The sequence below is a fragment of the Oryx dammah genome, unplaced genomic scaffold, assembly GCF_014754425.2.
Source record: "Oryx dammah isolate SB20612 unplaced genomic scaffold, SCBI_Odam_1.1 HiC_scaffold_18, whole genome shotgun sequence".
Classification (NCBI taxonomy): domain Eukaryota; kingdom Metazoa; phylum Chordata; class Mammalia; order Artiodactyla; family Bovidae; genus Oryx; species Oryx dammah.
The window spans coordinates 31,503,136-31,521,029 of record NW_024070202.1 but is presented as its reverse complement, the minus strand read 5'-3'; the positions used below and the strand labels follow the sequence as shown (position 1 = coordinate 31,521,029).

The following is a 17,894-nucleotide window of genomic DNA, read 5'->3' as shown; positions in this document are numbered from 1 at the left end:
TGGTGATAATAAGATAATTAAGACGGCAGGAAGTGGCCCTGGGGTAGGGATTTCCAAGGAAGCTCATGAAAACTCATTGAGTCCCAGAAGCACATCTTAGTGCCCTCCCAGGTGGGGGTGAGGTAGAAGGTGTCCAGTTAAAATTTTGACACTGTGCAATCAAAATCATACGGATGATTCGTTGAACCTTTCTTGATCTTGCCTTGGCTAGGATTTACAGAGGTAAAACAAGCTTCCTATTGGTACTCTTGTGAATAAAGAATTCTAATGATCCCCAGATGGTGCGGTACCTAATAAAATCCCAAACTGAATTTTATGGTTGACAGAAGCTGTCACTTTCTCCCAGCTCAGTGACCTTACTGTTATTATAACTTGGGGGGATTCTGATGATGTGGTGTTTTTTGCAATCAATCTGAGTATCCTGGAGTTTTCCTCTGAGAAGCATAGGCTTTGATAAGAACTTTTTTGATATGATGTATCTTGACTGGATAAGAAAAAGTTTCACTCAAAAACTGGCAACTGCTAAATAGGATTATAAAGAGTATCCTCTAAAATGGGCAGTAAGTACTTCACAGTCAATTAATTCTGTCTAAAGTTCATTAATCACAAAAAGATGTTGAAATATTCTGATATATTTCTCCTAGTAAGATGTATACCTTTTTAGCCTCTGTGATCAGAAGCAAAAGATCATTAATTAAAATAGTCATTATCGGCAAGCCTTTAGGTTTGTTAGAGAAAGGTATAATTTAGTCTTTGTGCTTTTATTACTCTATGTTTCTGGAGTTATATTTTGTGGGGCTCTAACAGAGGCTAGCCTGATTGAAATGACCCTTGCTCCAGTAAGCATTTCTGTTGAACTGCTTCTCCTCTACTTGTTAGCAGTTGTTGCTATCTGTGACCCCATGGGCTATAGCCTGCTAGGCTCCTCTGTCCTTGGGATTTCCCAGGCAGGAATACTGGAGTGGGTTGCTGTTTCCTTCTCCAGGGAATCTTCCTGACCCAGACAACGAACCCTCATCTCCTGCATTGGTAGGCGGTTTCTTTACCACTGAGCCACTGGGGAAGCAGTTACCCCATCAGAAAACTAACACAGCAAGTCCTAAAAGCAGGCACAAACAGTTTTGCCAACAAAAAGTTACTGGGGCATTCAGTGCTTATTAAATATCCATAGGGAAGCACAGAACTGAAAATTACCTCTGTGAAAAACAATACTTTGATATAACTCTAAAATCATGGGAACTGAGAGGTTAATTGAAGCCATGGGGATAATACTGTCTCCTCTCCCAGTGCGTACGACTGGAATATACAGTGATAGAGACAGAAGCATGCGTGGCTGAGTTAGTGCTGGATTGTACCTACAGGTTTGAGGTTAAGGGATATACCAGCCAGGTGGAGAACGGGAGCTTTTGAACTTCAGTTCAGTAGCTCAGTCATGTCCAACTCTTTGCGACCCCATGAACTGTAGCACGCCAGGCCTCCCTGTCCATCACCAACTCCCGGAGTTCACCCAAACTCATGTCCATCGAGTCCGTGATGCCATCCAGCCATCTCATCCTCGGTCATCCCCTTCTCCTCCTGCCCCCAATCCCTCCCAGCATCAGAGTCTTTTCCAATGAGTCAACTCTTCGCATGAGGTGGCCAAAGTACTGGAGCTTCAGCTTTAGCATCAGTCCTTCCAATGAACACCCAGAACTGATCTCCTTTAGAATGGACTACTCTCAAGAGTCTTCTCCAACACCACAGTTCAAAAGCATCAAATCTTCGGCACCTAGCTTTCTTCACAGTCCAACCCTCACATCCATACATGACCACTGGAAAAACCATAGCCTTGACTAGATGACTTTGTTGGCAAAGTAATGTCTCTGCTTTTGAATATACTATCTAGGTTGGTCATAACTTTCCTTCCAAGGAGTAAGCGTCTTTTAATTTCATGGCTACAGTCGCCATCTGCAGTGATTTTGGAGCCCCCCCAAAATAAAGTCTGACACTGTTTCCACTGTTTCCCCATCTATATCCCAGTGAGGCCAAATTCTAACTAACCCTTAAAATCTGAGAGAAGAAAGTTTGGAACAAAGCAGAGAGCCAATCTTATTTGATTGTCTTTTAAGGAATATACTTGAATGCCAGATGCTTGTGGGAAGATGCCTCTCAAGACTTGCTGAGCTGTTAAATGCCATTTCCATTGTAAGTTAGCAATCATGTCTGACCTGTATCCTAATTTTAAGTAGATCCCACTTCTATCTGAAGTTAGTAAATCTCAAATTCCTGTCCTTTGGTATTACTCATGATCTTGGCATATGGAGGAAATCTGCAGAGACCTGGGGCAAGTTTGCCACACCCTGTAAAAATCCTTCCTCGTGAAGATCCAGGTGGCCCTAGGTAGAGTCAACATCTGTAGCTGCTGATCCCCCTGGGCCCCACCCTGTGTGCTTTGCCATTTTGGCATCTTGGCTCTGACTTCTGCTTTTAGGTACCACATCTGGCCATGCCAGAACCTTCGGAGAAGAGGGCAGTGAGAGTTTTGTTGGGCCCATTTTGACCGAAACCTAAGTTTTAAGATCACATCACTCCAGAAGAAAAGTCAGGAATGCTGTCTTTTCCTTCCAAGTGGTAGAGGATGGCAGACTGCAGACTTCCCAGTCTGGGGGACCCTAGAAGGAAGAGTTGGGTAGCACAGGCCTACAGAAGACCCAGAGGGAATTCAGTGTGTGTTCCTTAGCCAGATGGGAAGACCCAGCAATTCTGGGGGATTCAGCCACTTGACTGCCTCGAGGTCTTCAGACCGATCCTAGCATCTCACATCAGTCAGATGCTTAGCTTCTCTACCATTAGCAGCTTATTTCAGATTCCCCTGTTTGAACTTGTAGGAATGATTAGGAAAAATCCTACTAGGTTGGAGACAGCCAGATAACTGTTTCGCTTGCTGCTACCAACAGTGGGCATTCAGCTTTGACACATAAAGTTCACTTTGTTGAGGGCCTAAACAATTTTTAATTTCAGTAGAACATTCTCCTTTTCAAATATAGAGCAAATTTTTTAAATGCTTGGCCAAGATTAATTTATTCTTGCCTATATTCATTGAGAAAAGCATTTGTTAAGCCCTGATGAACCAGGCATCACACACGCTAGAACAGAGACATAAGTGAGCAAGACTGGATTTGCTCGTCACCGCTGGTGAGGGAGGGGGATTGAAAACAAAGACAAGGGCGTTAAAGAGGGGTAATTTGCAGACAGGGAGGCCTGGCGTGCTGCGATTCATGGGGTCACAAAGAGTTGGACACGACTGAGCAACTGAACTGAACTGAACTGAACTGAATATGCAGACCGAAGAAAAGAAGGGGTGTACTTTGAGTAAGGTGTCTGTTTCTAGAAAATTGTTTCTTCACCTTCTTGTGAGGCATTTGCTAAATTAAACATCATCTCTTTTACTTCCTGGCATTGTGACCAGGTAAGAACACACATCATAAATGGCAGACATCATAAGTCTTGTATCTAAGGAGAATTAGATATTGTTGGAAAATGGCATTGACCATTTTCCTCTCTCCCCATTTTCTAGCTACAAAATATTTTTAAAATTAGTATATTGTTCTTGACCTGTTTAAAATTGAATTTGTTTTTGAAAACAAGCTTCATTCTGGAGATTTATGGATGTTTAACAGTCAAGAACAAGGCATCAGGCAACTTGCTAGAATTTATAGCATATTTCTTTCTGTTAGAGACATTTTTGTTTACATTTGTTCTACTAACTGTAAAGTAATACACGCATTTTTGCAGACAATTTAGAAATAATAGAAAGCTACAAGGAAGAAAAGAAAAATTTAGTGAGAACTAACCAGGATTTCTCCTCACTGTCTCCAGCATATCAGCACGTGCATTATGAGGCTTTCTTTATGTTTCTATAACAGACTTTATTTATCTATGCTTCCCATTCGGGGGCAAATAGGGTTTCAAATTTTTCCAGTTATAATAATCTGGGATGCACATGTCTAGCAAAATCTTTATCTAAGTTTATATTTCTTAAGGGTAAATTCCTAGCTGAGTAATTACTACTCACAGGTATGAACCGCCTTAATCTTTTATGCTTTATGCTCGACTGTTCTTCATAAAGCTTGTTGCAGTTTTTGTAAACATCAACACTCCATTGAAGTATTTGTTTTGTGACACCCTCACCCATATTGGAGAATCCCTGGTGGCTCAGAGGGTAAAGCATCTGCCTGCAGTGCTGGAGACCTGGGTTCAATCCCTGCCTGGGTCAGGAAGATCCCCTGGAGAAGGAAATGGCAACCCACTCCAGTATTCTTACTTGGAAAATCCCATGAACGGAGGAGCCTGGTCAGCTACAGTCCATGGGGTTGCAAAGAGTCGGGCACAACTGAGCGACTTCTCTTTCTTTCTTTCTTTCACCAATATTGATTATTATGATTCTTAGAAGGAGAAGCTAAGCTTTCTTGTCGGGTTGATAGGAAGGAAAAGTATTATCTTATTCAGATTTACATTTCTTTTCTAGTGAGGTTGAATACTTGCAGTTAATATCAATCCATCCATATTTCTTCTGTAATCTGTTCACCTCCTTTGCCCATTTTTTCTATTGTGATTTTTCTCACTAATTTGAATAAGTACTTTATACATTAGGGACATAAATCTTTGTCGTATTTGTTACATGTAGTTTTTCCAGGCTTCTTCTTTTTTTTTTTAATGCACATATGAGCCAAAGTATTTATTCAGGTTTTTTAACTTTAAAAATTGCCTTTAGAATTAGAAAGTTCTTCCCACTCTGTAGCTAGATACTTAATTTTATTTTTTTTCTATTCTAGAGTTACACTTCTTATTCAGGTCTTTAATATAGCTAGAAATTATTTTTATAATATAAAAGTAAAATTTCTCCATCAGCTATCACATGCAGATTTTTTCATTTTTTCAGATTTTTTTAATGGTTGCCAGCATTAAAAAAAGAATCCATTGTATTCTTGAGAAATTGAAACTGTTAACAGACTTCCTCCAAATTAAATATACCAGATATAAACTTAGTGAGTAATATTACCTCTCTGAGCTTCAGTTTTCTCATCTATAAAAGTCGGAGATTAGAGGTGTAAGATTTCTGGTTGTGAAATTCCTGTCTTAAATTGAAGATGACATCCCCCACCCCACTTTCCCCAGTTTAGCAGCATTCATACTTTTGAGTGTTAAATACTTTGGGGGAAAATGTTGCCATTTTAAAATGGATGCCAATCGATTACTCAGGAGGCCCTGACTAGCCATTTTTTACTCTGATTGACTATGCTTATCAATGCCAAAAATCGTTCTGTTCTTTTATGTTCTAAAAATACTCCTGTGGATAGAATTTCTGAAAAATCTTCTCTTTGTGAAATGCAGTTGGTATGGGACAGATGGTGATCTAGCATCCAGCTAGAAGTAGCTCTGCTATCAGGGTGTTGAAGCAACATTTCAAGCCATGTCATTAAATATTTGTAGTTGTTTTTCTGAGTTTACAATGTCCTGAGGAGGATTGAGATATATAACTCTCAGATAATGACAAACTAAAAAAAAAACTTCTAGATCCTACTGTCTTGAACTTCTAGAAATAAGAAGAAATTAGTCTATTTATAGTAGCTCAGTTCATTAACCACTATCCACAACCTTGCTCCAAACCACTGTTTGTTTGTTGTTGTTGTTGTTTTTAATGCAAATTTTTATCTCTCCCCTGTCTCTCAGAAAGAATATTTCTTCTCTGAGGATAAGCTCTATGTTTTATTTGAGCTTTTATCCCCAGCATCTAGCATGAGGCTTTTAATTGGTATTTGTGGACCTGATTTCTGTAGAGAAGGCAAATGTGAGTGATTTGAAATGTTTCTGAAGTTCAAGCACTCAAATCAAATCTGTGCAAATCCAAAGTTATGCCTGCTCCAGGATTCCAGTTCATTGGAGATTTAAAATTTTAAAATAAATGTTTTGTACCAGGGAGGATTAGCCTGGAAATGACAGGCAGAAAGGACAAGGAGGTTCCTCACCAATCTTCAGTTGGTAACTGCAGACATGTCTTTAGGAGAACACATACTTGGTAAAGGGTAGAAACAAATTTTCAAGCTTCAGTGAGTCACAGTTCATGGAGCAAGGATCTTACCTGGGCAGGTTTGTATATTGAAGATTTCAATCCTGTTTGGTACACTAAGTGCACGTTAACATTCAGGAAAATAGATGATTTTTTTTTGGTCTGTATTATCACTTAAGTAATTCCATTTCTTTTCAATCCATTATTCTCTTTCTCACACCCATCCTTCACTCCAGAAAAAGGGAGAAACACCTACTCCTGTGTAACCAGATTTCTTTCTTCTTTATTTTAACCTCGTCTTCCTTTTTTCTCCTAATTTTATCTTTCAAACAATTGTAGTGGTATTTCATTGCAGTTTAAATTCTCTCATCCTGTTTTAATACCAACTTTTTCTATGACTGCACAATAAACCAAGAGTGATGCAGTCCTACTTGTCTCATAGTCTCGTTTCACACTGTGAAATAAGGTTTCTGCGGTGGTTGTTGCTGAGACCTAGGTGTGTCTCTCTTAGAACACCAAGGAATGTGCAAATCATGGAAAACAAGAGTGTTTACTTAAGATGCTTTGTATCCCCTTGCTCCCACGCCATGTGATCTTGCAGTTGCCACGGAAACTAGGAATTTTTCATTCCATAACTTGCATAAGGACTGAGGCTGACCTTTTTATTACTGCTCTGCCCTCTCTAAAGTTATACGTGCACTCACGTGCATACACACGCACACACGCGCGTGTTCACAGGCATACACTTGGAAAGTCACATTTATATACACACAGCAGACATTTGGAAAGAGTTATAGAGTCCCTTGCCTTGAAGCCTTCCCATTTTCTAAATGTATTACTTTATACTATATTTATTTTTTATTTAGAACTTTTTCCAGCTTTACTGAGGTATAATTTACAAAAATTGTATATATTTAAGGTTATAAGGTAATGTTTTGATGTATGCATACGTTGTAAGATTATCACAATCAAGCTAATTAACATATCTATACATCACGAGATTATGTTCAATTCTGTGTATATGTGTGTGTGGTGAGAACACTTAATATCTACTCAGCAAATTTCATGGATCCAGTGCTTTTTAAATTGAAAAATACTTTTCCTGGGTCTGGTCACAGTTAACAGCTTGCTCTCTCAAATAATTTCAATTTATAAATTAGATCTTTACTTATTCAGGAGGCATTTCCAGACAAAACTGCATTTCCTGCAAGAGGAATTTGGGAAGAGAAACCAGTGCCATAGGAACCAGTTGGGGGGGTTATCAAGTGCTGCTGTAAAAATCCACACCATCCTCTTTTTACTCAGATTTTCAAAAGATTCTGTAAAACTGCTACTGTGAATTATTCAAACCCCAGGTGACAAGCATATCTGCAACTAGTAGAAATTTTGTCTGAGTCATAACTTACCATAGGTTTTCATCTCATCTTTAGGTTGCTTGGGGAAAGTGTCAATATAGATATTTTCCCTTTAGAATAACTTTGCCTGTGTGTGTCACACACACAAAATGATATGAAAATTCTTAGGAACAAGAACGTATTTCTACAGTTTGTATTTGCCATTTCAGTAAAATTGCCTAGCAAACAAGATTTCAGATTTTTTAGTTGTTTTAAATCTCAGGCAACATATGTTTTGGATTTTGAGGGCCATCGAGATATACCAATAATGAGAAGTGGAAATTAGCACTGTTCCCAGCACTAAGTCATCTCATTTTTTGCAAAGTAAGAGTCTGTTGTAAACATGTTGTGCAAACCCTCTCCAAGGATGCTGTGGATTGATGGAACTCATATCCAAAGTATTGATAGACAGTTTTTCTCCAGTGAACTCAGTCATGTTAGGAGATACTTAATGATCTAATTTAGAATTTGAAGGCATCCCCATTTCTTCTGAATTACCTTCTAATAGGCTTCTGTCAGATCGTATATGCACAAGGCAGTACCCTCAGTTGCCCTTTGACCTAGGCTTCTTGAAGCCAAAGGATAAGTCTTAGTGACTTCCCAACCCAGCCAAGCCTTTGCACATTCCCCCGGACTCAGTAACCAGGGTGAGTGTGTGTAACTCATAAGTCTTAGCAGAATGAAATAGCCACCATATCTGGGACTAAGGGGCTGTAGAAGCGATGGGGTGCAGCAGCCTTACCCCACGACTGCGGCTGACATCACGCCTTGTTTGTGGCTGCAGGTGTTTTATCTTGTTTATACTTGAGACATGCTGATGCTAAAGGATGTTGACTGCTCCCTTGCAAGTAATCAGCAACCCCATCCCAAACTAGGGTCTCATTAGGCCTTAACTCCCTCCTGAAATTTCTCCTTTCTACCCTAGCCTGCTCCTTGGACTATCTCTTTGTGCTGAACCTCCTCCTCCCAGCCTTTGCCAACCTTTCGGTCCTTGCCCTTGGGCCACTCTGATGTCTAGTATCTGTCTGCTTATCTGTCGCTCACCAGGCCGTTCATTCGTTTTACAGGCAGTGCTGTTCTGGATGGAGGGGCAGCAGAGAGCAAGACAGACCAAGTCCGTGTTCTCATGAAACAAATATCAGGGTAGAACTTGTCCTGGCATTTCTCCTTGCCCTTCTCCTCTCCTTCCCCACCCACAATCTGTGGATTGGAACCAGAGGACTTAATGAGAAAGATTTAATAAAATTTAAGATTTTATGTTAAAATAAAACAACAAAAAACACCTGTGTGATTTAATAACTCTCAAGGGTCACATGAGGAGTGTCTTGTATGAAGCAAAGAAGAGGATCTGAATTGTAGTGAACTGATATTAGATCAGAAAGAGTGTTAGGAAAATAAAATGTACACGAATTAGATTGAAGTTGGCCCAGATCAGAGTCCTAGCCTTGCCCTAATTGTAGGGTTAACAGAAAACTTACTTTACATGATAATAATTATTAGAGGAAGTAAAGTTCAGTAAGTATGGTTCTTCTCTAGCAGCCAGAACCTTCTATCTTGTCACGTTTATTGGTTTTCTCTGGGAGTTTGACCACATTCCATAACAACTTTGTGTTTGCTTTCACACTATGGAAGTCAGACTTGACCTAGATTTTCTAAGTCTGGGGATGATGAGCCGTATTAGTCCTATTTAGGCTTTAGTTTGAATTATTAATCATATTATTCTTAGGATTTTTTTAAAAGAACTAATGATCATTAACTCAAATACTCTCTTTCTGCCAGGATGTGTTTGCTAGGAAGAACCTTGGAATCTGGTAAATTTAAACCACTGCTCACCTTGACATACATCTGCTTACTTTATCTTTCCCTTAGCTGCTCTGTTAATCAGGTCTAGCTTGCCAGTGATATCCTTTTTTTTTTTTTCTGTAAGAAAATAGAATCATGAGATACATTGTCAGCAAATTCTGTGAAGGTTGTTCTTAGACAAAATTGTTTTTGGCCAGAGGAGATATTTTTTTTTCAGATAAGTATTCCGGTTCTGCGGTACCCACATTTACAGTACAAGAATAGATGCGGGCACTGATGGTTTGGTTTGCTCAGCTGTGTGTGAATTTCCATAGTGCAAGATGAGGAGAGATTCCCTGAACACTAAATCACACGCAGCTTTCCTCTATAGGGAACCAGCACTTCGGGCTTCTGGGGAAAAAGTGAAGTCAAGACAACCGAATTTTGTAGGATCTGAGGATTTGGGGAAAATGTGAAGGTCATCATCTCCAGCTTTACTCACTGAAAAAGGACCTTCACTTGTCAATAATGTTGCTGCCAGACTCTGCTCCAGTTTGAAAAAGAGGTCGTTTTGTCTCTCTATTTCCTAAAATTGACCTTGAGTCTGCCTCCAACTCACGATCCATTAACGGAAGGTTACTTTTCTACAACATCACCAATAATCCTGTTCCACAAGGCAGCGTAGCTCAGAAAGTGAAAACCTCCTGCGGTGGTTTCATTGTCTCCATCTTTTTTTTCCTTAGACATTCCAACTACCTGAACACTACCTCAAAGGGCATGTTTCCCAGACCCTCTTGTAGCTCCTTGGAGCAGAGTCCCATGTGCTTTGATCAGCAGACTCCTCTGCCCACAGACTCCTCACAGCCCTGTTTTGTTTTGTTAGAGATAAGATTCACATAGCATAAAAGTAACCATTTTAAAGTGTACAGTTCCATATCTGCCCAGTGCTTGAGCCCGTCAGGCCCAAGGCAGCTTATGCGCTGGAAGCCCTGCCAACCTTAGTCTTCAGGTATTTTGGTGCCCAAGTTCTGTGGGCATCAGATTGAACCGATCCCTGCCATGTTTAACTCTATTCTTGCCAGCACTTCATTTCCCCACTGCTGGGTCTTGAACTTTGCTCTTGCTGAGCTGGTGTAGTTGTAGTCCTGAGACCACGTTCAGTCCTTGTCAACCCTCTTCTCCTCTTGGAACTCAGGATGATGTAGACACCTCTGTTGCCTTACACACTGAGCAGATTGGCTTGCTTTGGCTGCCAGCACCAGGGTAAACTAGTCCCTGCCATAGCTGTACTCTCTAACATGTATTAGTGACCATCTTCCAGGGATGTCTGTGATTCTGGTTAAGAGCTCTGTTGTTGGGTTTTCCTGGGCTCAATCTCAGCTTTAGCACACACACCCTCACCCTGGGATCTTGCTTGGCCAAGTTACTTTGTCAAAATCTAAGCCACCAGGGAAGCCAGAATTGTTGTAATGGTTGGGTAAGAAGGTGGCTCGGACGGTAAAGAATCTGCCTGCAGTGTGAGAGACCTGGGTTCGATCTCTGGGTTGGGAAGATCCCCTAGAAAAGAAAATGGCAACCCACTCCAGTATTCTTGCCTGGAGAATTCCATGGACAGAGGAGCCTGGTGGGCTACAGTCCATGGGATCACAAAGAGTTGGACATGACTGAGCAACTAACACTTAGACAAGATAATGGACGCTCATCTCCTAGCTTTGCTGGTATATGGTGAGCCCTCAACAAATGTAATCGATTTATCTGCCTGGTCTTGACTTGATCCCTCCCATACGGCAGTGCTGTCTCCTCAGTTCTCCAACTGCAACTTCTACCACTGTGAGAAAAAAATTATGTTAGCTTTCTGTAATGGTCTGGTAACTAATGATTACATGATGCTTTATACTTCACCATGTGTACTTACCATGTATCCTCTTAAATTGGAGAAGGAAATGGCAACCCACTCCAGTGTTCTTGCCTGGAGAATCCCATGGACAGAGGAGCTCACAAGAGTCAGACTAAACCAACCGACTAACCATCCTCTTAAGTACGGGCCAACTCTGGGGGCTGCCTTAGTGGTTTTCACGTTAATGACTCTCAGAGCAAGATCCTGAATTAGGGCAAGTTGTTGTGATCTCATAACTTCTTGCCTGTCTATATCACTATCCAGTGTGTCGAGCACGCACCTCTTCTTTTCAGGTCACCCGTATCTGTTTAAGTGTCCCAGACTTCCAGCTGCTGATGGAGATGCAGAAGAGGGCGGGCCAGTGTCATCCACTGCCCGAGTAGTTGGGTGACCCTTCCTTAGGAAGAGCACCTCTCAGCAGACTATCCACTCTGTTAGCACCATCAGAATCCACTATTTGAGATGTAGCCTGTGAGACTTATGCTGTCCTTCTGTAAACCTCCACTCAAAATTGCACTTTTATCCTTTCCTCTATCTGTTCAGTCACTGATTCATTTGAATGTTCGAATATCTATGAAGTGCAGTGTTGAAGACGATATAGTGCCTGCCCACACATGAACTTATGCTTTAGAAGGGAGACATAAAAGGTCATCAGTGTGTGCTTTTTGAAATACTGAGTCTGAAGGATTCACGTGTCACCGTGGGGTCCCAGAGAAGGGCCCGCCACACCAGTCTGGAGGTAGAGGGGGCAGAAAACCTGGAGGATATGATTCTTGAAGTGCACATTGTGAGGCGAGTGAAAGTCCGACCAAGAAGGGTGGGGAATGAAGGGAGTCTTAATAAGCCATTGGTTCTAACTGCATCACGGTCTTTCAGGCTGTAATAAAGCACCACAAACCGGGTGCCTTACCAACAGGAGAAACTTATTTCTCACAGTTCTGGAGGCTGAGAAATCCAAGATCAGGGCACCAGCAGATTCAATGCATGATGAGAGCCCACTTTCTGGTTCATAGACAGCTCTCATTTTGCTCTGTTCTCACGGGGCAGCAAAGGGTCAAGGGATCGCTCAGGGGCCTCTTTTATAAGGGTGCTTATCCCATTCAAGAGGTCTCCACCCTCAGGACCTAATCACCTAAAAGCTCTGCCTCCAGACACCATCACGCTGGGGATTAGGTTTCAACATAGAATTTTTGGAGAGAGGACTCTTTGGTCCATAGCAAGTGCCTTCCTATGAATAAATTAGCATCTTCAGTGACTGTGCTCACAGACTTGAGGGAAAACAGCGTTGCATCTTGTACTGCTCGTGTGACTTCTTGAATGCCATGGCGTCAAGCTAGGTGGTTCTGTGTATCCTTCATAGGACAGTCTCTGTGCTGCCTGCTTTACACAGGTCTGATGATGGAGCCAGCCTGGGTCACGGGAGGAGTGTTGAGGATCCTGCTTGGGGCCGGAGGGGAGCTGAGAGGGTGCAAAATCCACATCTTCTCCAGGTGGGCCCCCAGAGTGACCTGTTCCTACCCACACCGTGCTGTCCTTGTGCCCTGGACTGGGGGACAGTACCGTGTAGTGCAGACCTTCCCAGGGTTGCGTTAGTTACAGGGTCTCTTCTATGTCCGTTGCATGGGAGCTTAGTCTAATAGAATTTTGACAGATGGAACAAATATAACACTCAAGTTCAAAGCATAGTTGTCTCATGTGATGAGTGTTACAATAGAAGGGTGACTGAGGAGAGAGAGTCAAGGCAGCCTCGGAGGAGAGTGACTGTTGAGATTGAATCTGTGTTTTAAAGGTAATCCACGTGCTCACTGTCTCCCTTGCTCATGAACTTGCAAGCTCAGTAAACCATTATGAAGTTAATGTCATTTGCCAGACCTTGAGCTGTGTGTTAGGAAGAGAAATAGAAGTCACAGTCCCTGCCCTCAAGATGTCATCATTTCACGGAGACCACAGAAAGAGCTGATAATCAGAGGTCGGTGTGATGGATGTCATGACAGAGTTCTTTGAGCATCTCATCTGGACAGACAGTATTACTGGCAGGAGATTTGTCAAAGAAGCTTCCTTAGATGTGATAATACGAGTTTCATTGCATGGAATGATTTGTACCTTTTGGGGTTCATAGACTCCAGTGAGACCTAGAATTCTGAACTCTGTCTGGAAAACTGTGCCTACACATAAAAAATCTTGTATACTTTCAGAGGGTTCTCTGAGTCCCTGAAACCCATCCATGAACCCCTAGATAAGTTTATGCTCACAGAGTAGCAGGGACACGATGCCATGGAGAGTATCAGTGGCTGCTTTCTGGGAGCACTTGGGAGAAGAACGTTTCCCATCAGAGATAATAGAAAATCAACCAAGTATTTGTGACAATTTCAGCAGGCCTGAGAAATCCCTTAGTAATCACTTTTTCTTGCTAGTGCCAGTGATAAGTGAAAATATAAATGCAGTCAGAGATTTGGTTTGGGACTGCCTAGACTGGCTAAACTGTGAACATCAGTTCTTGACTTTATATTTTTATTACCCTATATGTATTTCATCTTAAAAATAAATGTCTCTCATGTGAATAAATGAAAGAAGAAGAGTTGGATTTGTAAGTATAAATGCTGATCTTGGTCTTGGAATTTAATCTAAAGTAAGTCAAAGATATGGGTTCTGTCATTCATTGAGAATTCACAGGCAGGAGAGCAGTGTAGCCATAAAAAGAAAAGAAATCATAGCTAGTTGCCCAAAGAATGGAACAAAGATGAGGAGCAGGGAAGATCTGAAAACCCTCCATTGTTTTTGTATTCCTCATGGACTCTGTTGAGAAGGTCGTGTGAGTCTGTGATCACACAGCTTTCCCTCCGCGCTCACCCCCCTCCCACTTTCAGCTGAGGATACCTGTTTATTTTTGCACTTCCTCTCCTCCCCCACCTCCCCACTCATCCCAGATTGCATCCCAGACTGCATCCCAGACTACATCCCAAGGGCAAAGCTGTGAAGAATCTATGTGGCCCAGTCATTGGAGTTCATTGTTCTTCCCAACATCCCTTCAAGAGAGTAGGGCAAAGAACTAGTTTCTGCGAGCCTGAGAGCTAAAGTGTGTGTCAGGGAGAGGAGAGGATTCTCGCTGAGCATCACGGGCCAAAGCAGGGGATGGGGTGGTAGTACACCCTGCTCCCCACTGCACCCTCCTCTTCAGTGTTGCACCTGCAGAGCCCTTTCTCTCCTGAAGTCTGAGCCTCTTGTTCAGGCATTCTTCCTAGCTCACCCATCCTCTGAGCCCTGTTGCCTGTAATCACTTTTGGGAACATTCCTGGGTGTGACTTTCTCATCCCACTGGCAAGGAAATAAATGCATTTTATTCTTAACTCCGATAGTGATCACCTCCATTCTGCGCCGTGCTAATGGCAGGGCAGCATCTAATGACCCTCATCCATGGTCAGTGCCCTCTGGCCAGAGACCACTGGGAGCTCAGTTGTAGTTGAGCAAGTTGGGTTTGCTGCTTGGCTTGGGGATGGAGCACTTGTCCTGTGGGGAGCTGTGCAACAGCTCAGTGCAAGAAGGTGTTAGAAGGATTTACAGGACTTGGGTTTGTGTTTGGTGACTCTGGGGAGGATTTAAAGTAGCGGGACCTTGTTTTTGATCAAGCAGCTGGGTAACTGTGAGATATCTTAAATCTTATCTCTAGGAGGAGCAGCAAAGCTAAGGCTGTCACTGGGAAAGAAGCAGCCATCACTAGTTAGCTGGGCTTCCTGCTACTTTCTGCTGTGACCAACATTTATGCTGTATCTTGTTCAGAGAGGCCATGTTTTTGTCTTGTCCCACCACAGCACAGAGTGACCTTCTCTAGTGTTGACTTTTTGCAGAATCTTTGACATTTAACAGGAGAACGTGGGGCCGGGCCCGAATGCCAGGCCAGCTCCAGGTGTCTGGGCTGCTTCTCCTCCTTCCCGTCTTCACTGCTCTGAATTGCCCTGCTTCAGAGATCAGCCTCCTTGATCAGAGCCTCCACCTGCTCGCCTGCCTACCTGTCCCCTTCACTCCTGTGAAGACTTGTCCTCAGCCCCTCCACGCTGCCCTGGTTTATCAGCTGTCCTTCCACTCACGAGACAGACGCCATGTGGTGATGAGCTGTGTGCGTGTGTGCTGACACGGCCCTGAGCTCCTCTCCTGCCTCCTGTCTCCATTGCTGATCACTTCCCCGGGGTGGGGGTTGAGGGGTGGTCGTCGTTCACTGTTCCCCTCTCAGGTTTCTGAACACCATGGCGGGAAGGCCTAAAACCATACACATGTGTTTTCTGCCCTCAGCAGCACAAAGCTGTCTGGCAATTGCTTTTTCCTTAACTAATTTATTCCCTGTTGCAACCCCTAAAGCCATTTTTCCAACAGTTTTCTCTTTGGGCCACCAGTGAATCCCCTCCTCCCAGAAGAGGGTCTCAACTCACACTCTGCAAAGATGATGGAAACCACCTCATCTGTTCTACCTCAGCTTTCTTCTTTTCCCTGCCTTTCCCCCCGCCCCCCCTAAACCTCCATTGTCTTCCTTGCCCTGATACTCTCTGAAAGGAGGAACTCTTGGTAGCCTGTGGTAGCCTCACCCCTCCACACATGTTCCTGACCTGTCTCGCCTCTTCTCCATCACCCCACCCCACCCCCACTTCCCCAGCCAGGCAGCCTCTTCAGCCAGACTCCTTCCCTTCCTGGTGAAATTCTGAGGTGGTCTTCCGCGTCTGTGCACTTCCTCCATGTCCACTCACACCTCAACACCCCCCTTTCCTGGACTTAACCATGGTCTTGTCATCACTTTCTCATAGACTCTTCATCTTCGTGAACTTGACAACATCAGATAAGCTTTTCATAGCCCTCTGCCTACTCCTGGCTCGTCTTGGTTTCCCTTCTTCATCATCTCTTTAGTAAGTTTCCTCGTGACTCTGATCCCCTCTTTTCCTCTCTACTTCCCATGTTTTCTCTTCCTTTATGCATCTTCATAATCCCCCTTCTCTCCTGCTTCCCTTTAACAGTCTCGCCCACTCCCTAGCTGGAATAATTCACAGAGTTGTCTCTGTCCTTGGCCTTCGTACAGAGGCCCCGCTCTTTATTTCTAACTGCTTGCTAAACACCTACAGCACGATGTATTGTCAGTCCTGAAGCATCAGTTGTCTGAAACCAGATCCATCCGTCTTAGCAGAACCACTTTTTTTGCCCCATTTAATGGCACTTCCATTCTCTGGCACCCACAGATCTGGGATTCAATCTGTCATCTTTGACAATCAAATCCCGTGAGTTCTGCCTTTGCTTTTGTCTCTTGCATGTGGCCTCACCTTGCGGAGCTCACCACATTAGACTTGCGTTATGGAGCTATTACCTTGTCATCTAAGGGCAGGGCACCAGTCTTCCTCACCTTTGCTTGCCCCTTAGTGGCTGGCACAACACCTTCCCCGCAGGAAACCCGCCCCCCTCCACTGTCTGTTGAATGCTTGTCTATAAGTTAAGCATTTTAATGCTTTACTTGCATTTCACAAACTATTTGTCATTGAATGCATTTCTTGTCATTAGCTCACTGAATACCTTTACTCTTAGCTGAGCAAGCACCAGAATGAAGCTTCATGACCAGAGCCTCAACTCTGGTACCTCTGCTCTTTTTCAGGAAGAGCAGTTTGGCATGGGTTGGACGTGAGGCATTAATTTCACCTTCCTTCTTGAGAGCAGATATAATACATAGGGTTATTATGTTTTCACGGCAATTTTAGATAACTTCCATCTCCCTTTATACATTGATTTTTCTGCCTTTTCGCTTCTTTATTTTTTAACAGGTTTTCAAAATGGAAACTACCACTGTGACATAAGATGCTATTGATAGTACATCAATATGGTTCAGCTAGTCCCCTGCCCAGCAGAGTGTAGCTGCTCCGTACACAGCCCCGTAATACATATTAGTTACACAGACATTAGAGAAGCCCTTCCCATCCATATGTATGCACATGGCCTGCGGAAGTTAATAATGCCATATATCACATGCACGTAGAATGTAAAATGTACTTCAAAATGACAGTGGGCTCATATAAAACGAGTATTGGCTTATGACAAGAGGAAAGCCAGAGGAAGCTTTTTGTCCTTTCAGACCTGCTCTTTACTGAATTATCTGCTTCTGTGTCTCAGTATCCCAGACTCCATTTTGCCACCCCCCTACCTTTTTTTTGGTCAATATTATGCTCATCTTTCCAGCCACCTTATTTCACTTCAGCCACATGGATAACAAAAGAACCTCCTTGGAGAAATGAAAGATAGCAATTACACATTGGTATTCATGTTATAGGAGTCACTGCCATCCTCGGGGACTTTAACAATGAATATCCAGCATTAATTGCCACAGTAACTGTGTGTCTGACCTTGCTGAAATGTAATACATCAGTTTTACATAGTAAAATTATTTGCTACTAAGAGATTAAAAAGGCATGATCATAAAATTATATTGCTGTTTGGAATGACTAGTAGTTTTTATTTTTAAGAAGATCTTGGAGGACTCGAATGAGTAGGTTGCTACATTTTCTTAGAAATGAGAACATTGGGAGTTGAAATCTTAGTATTCCCACTGACTTGGTTGGCAATTATGACAAGAATAGTGCCTTCCTATTCTTATGGAAGATGAGTAAAATACATTGGCATCTCCAGTTAATCAGTGGAAAACTGATTAATAAGGCATGGAGACATAGTACTTTTTATCTACTTGAGGGAAAATGTTCTTTTTATGTGTTTATACCTAAATTATGTAGGTTTTCTGCCAGGAGCAGGA

At 42.6% G+C, this 17,894-nt stretch overlaps 1 protein-coding gene across 2 annotated transcripts in view; it reads left to right on the top strand.

Moving 5' to 3' along the window:
• Positions 1–17,894, top strand: part of RAPGEF5 (Rap guanine nucleotide exchange factor 5) — a 183,732-nt gene that overhangs the window by 91,252 nt on the left and 74,586 nt on the right. The gene's annotated exons all lie outside the window — the stretch shown is intronic.